This window comes from Hibiscus syriacus, unplaced genomic scaffold, assembly GCF_006381635.1.
Source record: "Hibiscus syriacus cultivar Baekdansim isolate YM2019G1 unplaced genomic scaffold, ASM638163v2 tig00111096_pilon, whole genome shotgun sequence".
NCBI classification, from domain to species: Eukaryota; Viridiplantae; Streptophyta; class Magnoliopsida; order Malvales; family Malvaceae; genus Hibiscus; species Hibiscus syriacus.
In genome coordinates, this window is record NW_024062981.1 from 1065098 (window position 1) to 1075347 (window position 10250).

The 10250-nt window shown below is 32.6% G+C and overlaps 1 pseudogene; it reads right to left on the reverse strand.

Annotated features, from left to right (window-relative positions):
• Positions 1–2033: 2033 nt before the first annotated feature.
• On the reverse strand, positions 2034–10019 carry LOC120152956 (annotated as a pseudogene).
• Positions 10020–10250: the final 231 nt, after the last annotated feature.

Here is a 10250-nt window from a genome sequence, read left to right on the forward strand (position 1 = left end):
TTGAGCCAATCGATGCACAGCTATCTTCAAAATAAATCTCAAGTGTCTTCAATCCAATTTTATTTTTCGAACAAAATTAGGATATTACATCATCTTATAATTATTCCAGACTAAATAATTTCTCTAGAATCTTTTATGGTCATCTTAGTCTTTGCTTATTCGGTGCGAGTAAGAACCAATCCTCATTGATCGTTGATGTTTATGTAAGAACCAAAGTAATCATCATTTATCATCAAATATCTTCGAGGATGTATAATCATGAGATGGTGATTCACGATGGTTAAATATACAGTAGATGAAGAAAATTGATCGACAGTTTATGATTCTTTATAGACCATTCTTTATAGACCGAACAAAAGGTAATTAGTCGATGATTTGGATTTAAGGATAGTTCTTTGAGGATTAGATAAATTTAGAATGAGATTAATACGGGAGTTATCCTCTTCGAAGGAGAGAAATGATCATTTATACTCCCTCTGTATTGCGTTACACTTTCACATGATGAAATGTGATAACAGAGAATTAGTTCCTCTAACTGACATTATCTGAATATTCATGGATTCTGTTTATTAATCTAATAACCACTTAATGATAGAATTATTGTCTCTTCGTAGATTAATGTGAAGGTATAATGCTTCGAAATAGTGTCTCAAAGGAGGAATGTACAACAATCTTAACTAGACATGAGAGATGATGGTAAAGGAGCAACCAAATGACAAATTCTTTGAAATTTCAGCCACCTAGTACATTCTGAGCATTAAATGTCTGTTTTATAGTTACATTTGAACGTCTTAAACTTGATTTGGCATTTTGGTGACACACATATTAGTTCTTGTTCACATTTTGTGCTATTGAAATCCAACTACCGTCATCTTAGAGTGGCACAAATTTCTTAATATATATATATTAATTAATTTGTGCCATTTTGAATTCGAGTCAAACTCTAACAAATCTCTACCTTGACACGAATTCTGAAAGTGCAAAGGTTTCGAGACAAAACACTCAAATTCGATGTGACACCCAAACTCAACAAAATACAATTCTTCACTTCAACGAACAAGTTCTCCACCTCTTCCACCTCTTCCACAACACCCCTCAAGGGATAATCTTCAGTAAAGAACATCGATCAAGTCCAAGCTTTTTCTAGTTTGGATTTACTCTACACATCGACATGGTTATCATAAGTGCCAACTTTGCTCACAAATGTTTCACCACGAGCAATATCATACACAACACGAACCTTATGCTTTTCCTCATTCGTCCATTGTGTTACCGACTTCTCATCAAATCATTCTATTGCATTGTCGAGATCTAACTGTGCAAGAACATCTGAATCTTCACTTGACATAGCGAGAACCTGGTATTTCGATCCAACAGCAGAATATCATACTTTATTGTTGCCATAATCTTGAACCCGAAGGTCTGATACGAGTTTGTTATAATATCGGGACGATGATTATCAGTAAACAAATAAACACAATCGAAAATGAAAAACAAAGAACACAAAGATTTACGTGAAAAACCTAAAAGGGAAAACCACGGGCAAAGTAAAAGAATTTCACTAATATGAAGTGAGAAAATACAAAATGATTTTGATGTAAGAAAAGAACTTGATTACAAAGGAAAACTAAATAAAGTATAAATCTACTTTAATAAAGTTTTCTACTTTTAATCAAACTGGGTTTCCTACTTTCTCAATATTTATATATTAATTAATTTAGGTCATTTTAAATTCGAGTCAAACTCTAACAATGATAGATCACGTATGACCTATCATGAGTCATATCAAACATCGTGGCATTTCACTAGGTATAAGTCTCGGAATACCCCTATATTCGAAGAACCTCTTCTGAGATTTTGACTACAGAATGGTTCTACGGAGATCTTGAAGTATGAAAAGGATATCAGTCTTGTGGGAGAGATCCAGAATGGATATAACAAATACTAAGTATTCTACAGGTTTTTGTATTGAACAATAATGAAAAGATTTTCAGGTCATCTGTTGTCATCGATGAAAAATCTCCATGCATCGCTCAACCGGAGCTCTTAACTGTGTGCATTTGGTTTGCCCTAGTACCTGCATATGATATTTAAAAATGCATGTGTAAATGAGAAAGGATGGAGATACATACAAAAGTGCAGTTCAAATAAATTATTACATAATTTGTAACAAGGCTGCTTGAGCTCCGGATCATCGTTCGATGCTGGAGGATCCTGACCGAAAATCATCTCGCAGCTCATATCATCAAAATCTGCACTTAAAAACGCACCAGAGATGGATTGGCACAGTAATGGTGATCTTCTGCTTCACATGAATGATTAGTACGTGGAAATGTGAATGATATTCAAATTTGATGATTTTAATGATACAATTTCTATAGTTAGGGTTTTGGAATAATGATTGGATTCATGGGAACCAGGAGAATTCAGCATATGTCTTTCACGGTCTAGATAGAAGAATTTAAGAATGAACATCATCGTTTTCGTGTATGCATAAGGCATTTCATTATGTGTTATTTTTACATGGTGGTATTCTCAGGTCCACTTGCAGATTTGCACCCTAGGTGCTTAACCATTCAGCCCCGCCATTGACATAATAAGCATGAGCTCCACGATCTAGTGCAACCACTGTTAATGTTTGTTTGAATCATTATTCCTTTCCCTTTTCCTATTTGATAGGAAATCGGGTTTTGTTTTATTCTAACACCAACTTTCCCCGTTTAATTTATTCATTTATTAAGTTAAATAAACGGGTATAAATAAAATTATTACGTTCATTTAAGAAACCAACCGAATACATGTTATACGAATTTTGATGTCGACGATGATTATGTGGATGACGATGATGACGATGAACATGATGAGAGCAATGGTAAAAAACTGAGAGTCCACCACACAATCATTGGAACAGGTTATTTACAGTACTAAAGTTTCTTAAGTTGGTGGGGTGGGTCTCCATGTATAGTGCTCAAGGATAATGGGTAAAATTACCTACACTTTTTTACATACACCACGTTCTTTTCTCTCCTTCTGTTGAGCTCCGATTCCCGAACCTAGCGGCATTGAGTCCATAAGGAATCTTAGGTTTCATTCTCAAAATTTATCAGCAGAAAAATTATGCGCATGTAGGACACAAGTTTTCGCTAAATTATCTCCTTAGTCGCTAAATTATGGATAGAGTTTACTTTGACAATCTCGGATTTTAAATTCGTTTTCTTACAACTGAATTTATTTTTTCATAAAAATTCTTGCATCAACTATAATTTAAGTTAAATATAATTATGTCAACTATGAAACAAATATTTAGTTTTTTAAATGGTTAAGGTGCATCTCAAAGGTCCTAGTTTCAGACCCTTCAAAATCTTAGTTTTAAAAGGTGCGGGGCGCCGGAAAATCGCATCCCGTGGCAGAGGCGAGGAACGGCAGGCGCGCGCCTTTTGCGCATTTCTAAATGGGCGCGAGCGCTTATGCGCCTTGCGTAGGTGGAGCGGTTAAAGTAAAAGAATAAATAAATGTTATATTATTTTTTATTTAATAATAAACTTACCCAATCCTTTTAGCCCTAAACCGTTCCATTTTTTGCCCTGTCCTCACCGGCTGTCTTTTCTTCTGCGCCAGGTACATCTCTCACCCTCTCTAAATCTCTAATCTTTTTTTTTTCAAAATCTTTGAATCTTCTATTCGCGACTGTCTTCTACTCTTCTCTTCTTCCCAAATTTCTTCCAACGACTGTCTTCTACTTTTCTCTTCTTCCCAAGTTTCTTCCAGCGGCTGTTATTTTTCTTTTCCACCTAAGCAACGCCTCATTTCTTAGATTTTTATTTGTTGATCGCAAATTTAATCAACTTGTTGAATATTTATTTGTTGAATATTGAATATTGAATATTTATTTATATTTGTTGAATATTGGGTTTTTTTAAATGAAAGTTTGTGTAGAAAATATTTGTATATATTGTTTATATTTTTTGACCGTAGATTACAGATTGTTTATATTTTTTTATTAAATTTGTTTTAATTAAATTTAAAAATCAATATTCGAGACCAAGGTGACAACCTTCGAATTTGGACTAATGTCACATTCGACAATTAAGTTGACACAAAACCGATCTATTTGTAGTAAAGTATCCTCGCTGGGCTTATACCTACACCAAATAGAACACAAAACTACAATATAAAATAAACCTTATAAATCTTGGAACTTATGCTATATTTAATTTTTTTATATTTGTAATCTTGGAACACAAAACTACAATACAAAACTACAAAAAAATATGTTTAATTAAATTTCAGTTTGTTTATATTGTTTATATTTGTTGATCGTGGATTACATAACAATTATTAAACTTTTATTTATATTTGTTGAAAATTGTTTATATTTTTTAAAAATTTCAGTTTGTTGATAAATGGACTCGAAGACAACTTCTATTGGTGGTTCAATGGATAATTTAGATCCGGTAAGAAAATATGAAAAATCATATCCTACAAATAAAAACAATTTTACTTGCGAGTTTTGCAGAAAGGTTACTAAAGGAAGGGTACAACGAATGAAACAACATTTGGTTGGTGGATTCAGAAATGTAAATGAATGCCTTAGATGTCCCAAACATGTGAAGGAATAAGTGAAGGATATTATGATGAAGAAGGCTGAGGCAAAGGCCTCAAATTTGATGATGTCCCAAGAATCTCTTCATGATGTCGATGATTATGATAAAGAAGAAGAAGAGATTGAGGGTCCAATGGATTTGTTTGTTTCATCTCTTAGAGCTAATCCGAACAAAGAGAGGCATACATGCAGCTTGTGCTAAGCAATTAAGGGAGAGAACTTGCACGTCGATTGCTAGGTTTTTTATGATGCCGGAATTGCATTCAACGCGGAAAATTATCCTAGCTTCAAGGGGATGTATGAAAGTATTGGACAATTTGATCCCGGATTGAAACCACGCACGAGGTTAGAGTTCCCCTCCTTAAGAAAGAAGTGGATGACACCCAAAAGATTATGGATGATCACAAAAAAGAATGGGCGCTAAAAGGGTGTTCAATTTTATTTGACGGGTTGTGTGATTCGGTGGCCCAAAAAGATATTGTGAACTTTCTTATTAACTCTCCAAAGGGTTCGATGTTTATTAAATCTATGGATGTTTCGGAGATTGTGAAGGATGCCAACATGTTGTTTAAAGTGCTTGATGAAATGGTGGAGGAAGTAGGCGAGGAAAATGTGGTAAGTGGTAACGGATAGTGCATCAAATATGTCAAAGCCAATAAGAATATTAAATTATTGACTTTTTTCCTTATTTATTTTTTTTATTCAGTTACTTGATTATGTTTTTAACTTATAGGAAATTGTTAATGACTGCAAGATCAAATCTCTATTGGACCCATGCGCGGCGCATTGCATCGATTTAATGTTGGAGGACATTGGCGATATTTCAAAGGTGAAGAATGCACTTAAGAAGTGCATGTTCATGAATGACTACATATATAATCACATTTCTCTTGTGAACATGATGAGGAGGTTCAAAAAACAGAGAAATTTGCATAGGTCGGCGGTTACTAGATTTGCGACATCTTTCATCGCGCTTGCCCAATTCCATAAGCAAAGAAACAACTTGAGAAAGATTAATTATCAAGAATGGAATGAATCTAAGTGGCCAAAGGAAATGAGAGGAAAAATATGGCATCCTACATTCTACAAGACACCTTTTAAAGGAATGTACTCTACACTTAAGTTAATAGAGAATGGTTGATAGAGAGAAGAAACCACTTATGTGGTACATTTACGAAGCCATGGATAGAGCTAAGGAGGCTATTAGTATGAGCTTTGCAATGAAGGAGGATAATTATAACAAAGCTTTTGAATGTATCGATAAAAGATGGAATTGTCAACTTCACCAACCTTTGCATGCATACGGTTACTTTTTAAACTCAGAGCTCTTTTATGATAATTTTGATACTTTGTCTTGTGAAGAAGTTATGAAGGGTTTATGAATTTATTGCAAGGTTGAAACCAGAGATTGAAATTTAAGACAAAATCATGCATAATTAGAGCTATATCGAAATGCCCAAGGCCTTTTTGGTTTATAGATGGCTATTAGTAAAAGGAAGACTAAATCTCTAGTATTAACTTGTAATATTTTTCATTTTTGTTTCTTAAAATTATTAACTAATAAGTTATAATATTTTGCTTTTCTTACAGCGGTGGTAGTCTGCATCTGGAGCTTCAACTCCAAACCTCCAAAATTTTCTATTAGAGTTCTTAGTCTCACTTGAAGTGCTACTGGTTGTGAGAGTAATTGGGGTGTCTTTTAACTTGTAAAAAACTATATGTTCCTATTTCTTTACTATCATAACATTTTTTAAATATTTTACTTAATAATTTATTTAAATTTTTACTTCTCGCAGCTTTATACAAAGAAGAGAAATAGATTGGCACAAGGCCGATTAAATGAGTTAGTCTTTGTGAAATATAATTGTGCTTTGAGACGCCGATATCAAAAGAAACACCATCGACCCTATTCTCTTAAAAGATATTGATGAAACAATGAGTGGTTGCTTGGAGAATGGAGAGAAACTCATATGATGATGAAGATGAATTTAGTTTGGAGAATGATGGTCTGACATGGGGTCAAGTTAGTAGAGTGTCAAAACATGTGATCCTAGTTATTTAACTAGAGCATTAAGGCTCAACGCCAAAACTTATATATCATCTTCTAGATTTGATAAAGAAAAAGGAAAAGGCACAACTATTAGCTCTTCTCATAAAGTTTTGGTGCATGATGATGAAGATGAGATGAAGAGGATATTGGTGAAGATGAAGATTTTGACAGACATGGTGGAGATGACGGTTTTGATGAGTATGATTTGGAGTAGTGGAGTATTAGAGTGCTTAAGTATTTAATGTTTAAGTTCTATTGTGTTGCGTGTCAAACAAAAAATTAGAAACTTTAGTCTTCAAGACTTCAACATCATGTTAGCTTTTGTTCTTTATATTTCCTACATTTGAACTTTGATTTCATATTAATTTATGTTGTTTGTATGGTGTTGAATATTTTAATATTTAAGTGCCCACAATATGATTATAATGTTGTTTTTGTACACATATGTTATATAATTGATTTATAGTTTTTAGTACAAAAGTGCACCCCACCTACAAAAGGCGCGTGCCTTGGCCCTACGCCTAGGCTCCAAGGACCCTTTGCGCCTCCGTGCGCCTTGCGTCTTTTAAAACTAAGCTTAAATTTTATTGTATATTTTTTATGTATCATCATCTTATTACAGGGTTATAATTAGAATCAAATTGATAAAATCTATAAATAATGAGGATCAACTATCTTATTGTATAAATTTACTTAACTAAACTGAAAATTAAATGATCTAATGATTAATTTTTTTAATACGTCAAAATAAAATCGATCCCATAATTCAAGAAAGGATAAACATTAGCATCGAGAAAGGATATAACCATTTTTTTAATGTAATGTACATAATCTAATTGATAATTTTTAACTACCGTGTCAACAATTCCAATAGCATATAACAGTGAATGATTTGATTGTAATAATATTGAAAGTTTAATAATCTAATTGATAATTTTTTTTTGAAAGAGGTACTTTGTATTAAGAGTGATTACAAAGTACACCATCTTAAGGACCTCATTAAATGATATTCAGTTTTAATTGATAATTTTTTTATGAAATGATATTGATAATTTTTTAATGATTTGTTTATCTTTTCTTAACAAAGTTTTTAGCTACCGTGTCAACAATTCGAATAGCATATATCATTTAATTATTTTGATTGAAATAATATTAGAAGTTCAATAATCTAATTGATATTTTTTTTTTGTTCAGATCAAAACAAACTCAATCAAATAGTTTATTGATTTTGAAAGGTTATACCTAGGATTGTAGATGAGTTGAGATAGATCGAGAGATACTTGAGATCGACTCGGTCAAAGCTCGATATATACTGAACTCGAATGGACTAGACTCGAGCTTGAGCTCGCTCGAGTTCTTAACGAGTCGAAACAAACTACTTAATACTCGGACTCGAAAATATAATTTATTAAAATTTTATTTTTAAAATAAATTATTAATAATATTAAACATTTGTATTGTTTTTTAAAATAGTATAAGGTTTTCATGTATTTAAGGTTTATGTTCAGTTTTAATTGATAATTTTTATGAATGATATTGATAATTTTTAATGATTTGTTTATCTTTTCTTAACAAAGTTTTTAACTACCGTGTCAACAATTCGAATAGCATATAACATTTAATTATTTTGATTGAAATAATATTAGAAGTTCAATAATCTAATTGATATTTTTTTTTTGTTCTGATCAAAACAGACTCAATCACATAGTTTATTGATTTTGAAAGGTTATAACTAGGGTTGTAGATGAGTTGAGACAGATCTTGAGATACTTGAGATCGACTCGGTCAAAGCTCGATATATACTGAACTCGAATGGACTAGACTCGAGCTTGAGCTCACTCGAGTTCTTAACGAGTCGAAACAAGCTACTTAATACTCGAACTCAAAAATTTAATATATTAAAATTCTATTTTTAAAATAAATTATTAATAATATTAACATTTGTATTGGTTTTTTAAATACAATATAAGTTTTTATGTATTTAAGGTTCATGTTCAATTTTAAAGCTCCAATCGTTAAGTTTAATTTTTTATTTATTCTGAGATTTTTGAGTTTCAATTCATGATTTTGAATTATAGTGGAGCTTGAAAATTTTAGGCTTACTAATTTTCAAATTGAGTCGAGCTTACAAATACTCGAACTCGACTCGACTTGTTGAAACTTTAAAACACATTAATAACTTATTTTATGTAAAATAAAATATATTTTTATACTCATGTTGTATTTGTGTCAAGATTTTAATTATTTTGTACGTTTATATGATGTACATAATGAAAACGATAACATTAGCATTAAGAAGGTATAGTTTAATAGGCTTACTTCGGAAGGTCCGATGAGCCACGCAAAAAACACAGTGGTTAAGACGGTAAAGTATTCCCTTGTGAATTGAGATTGGAGTAGCAACGTTATTATCTGCCATTGGATCACTCACAACATCAAATGATATCCTTAATAATTCTTTTATAAACATCTTTATTTGATTCATTAATCGATTAATCTGAATCGAATAATACAAAATTTATTATGAAATGACCTTGCCAATCGATTTTATTCTCGTTCTTCGTGTTTCAAAATTATTTTATGGAGCTGTCGATCCTAGATATGAACGTAAACTAACACGCAAACCATCACTTTTCTGGGTTTTTCTTTTCCTCTAAAATTTCTCATGATTTTCACCCTTTCATAGAATAATATAAAAGAATATTTGTTTTTGAGTAAGGCTTTTCAACACTTTTGAAAACGCCATTGTTTTTTCTACGAAAATTCATGTGAGGTCCATGCATTTAGTCCCCTGGAATATCAAAAAGATAATGAAATAGGGCAAACCGGCACTGTCAAGAGCTTGAACGACAAGCTCCTGTTGCGTTTTAGTACTGAATCTTTTCGACATCATTGCTACGTCTCCACCAACCTCTCGTACCCACTTAACATGCTCTTCAGCCCTGCATATCCACAAGAAAGACAGAGGCATGATTTTATGTCAGAGGATCAACGTATAATATTTTTAGAGGACGGCCGTCCCTTGGTACATCACTGCATATAAACACATTTTGCAACAATTTTTCAGCATCTCCTGATATATTTCTAGAAACAAAATCACGGTAACCATGGAAAGTGAACCTGTTGCAGCTTGCAGACTATGGGACAATAATTAATTGCCAAAAGATCAAACCAGTTATCATTATGTACACTGGTAGTAGCTTTGCTATCAGCAGGCTTTAACTTTAACTTCAACCTTAATCTTTCCGTAGAGAAGTTTTCCGGCCTCGTTAGCACCGCATGGACCGGACAGTATCGACGTTTATCAACTCGCTGCGAAGATGTCGCCGGCAGGCTCCGGTGTTGTGAAATTAACTTAGCTTTCATTGATTCCGAAAGAAGAGAAAAATATGAGAAAGGGGAGAACTTTAAAGGCTACGGCAAGGAAATTGATGTGAATGGAGGGGAAGTACTGAGTATATAACAACAAAATGTGCATGTCAAAGCTTTTTGAAGAGGTATAAAATATGGGATATATTTACGGAACAGATACAGGAATTTATGTTAGATGGTGTAAATTTAAGAAATTATATTAAAAATTATAGGGATGCGAAGTTA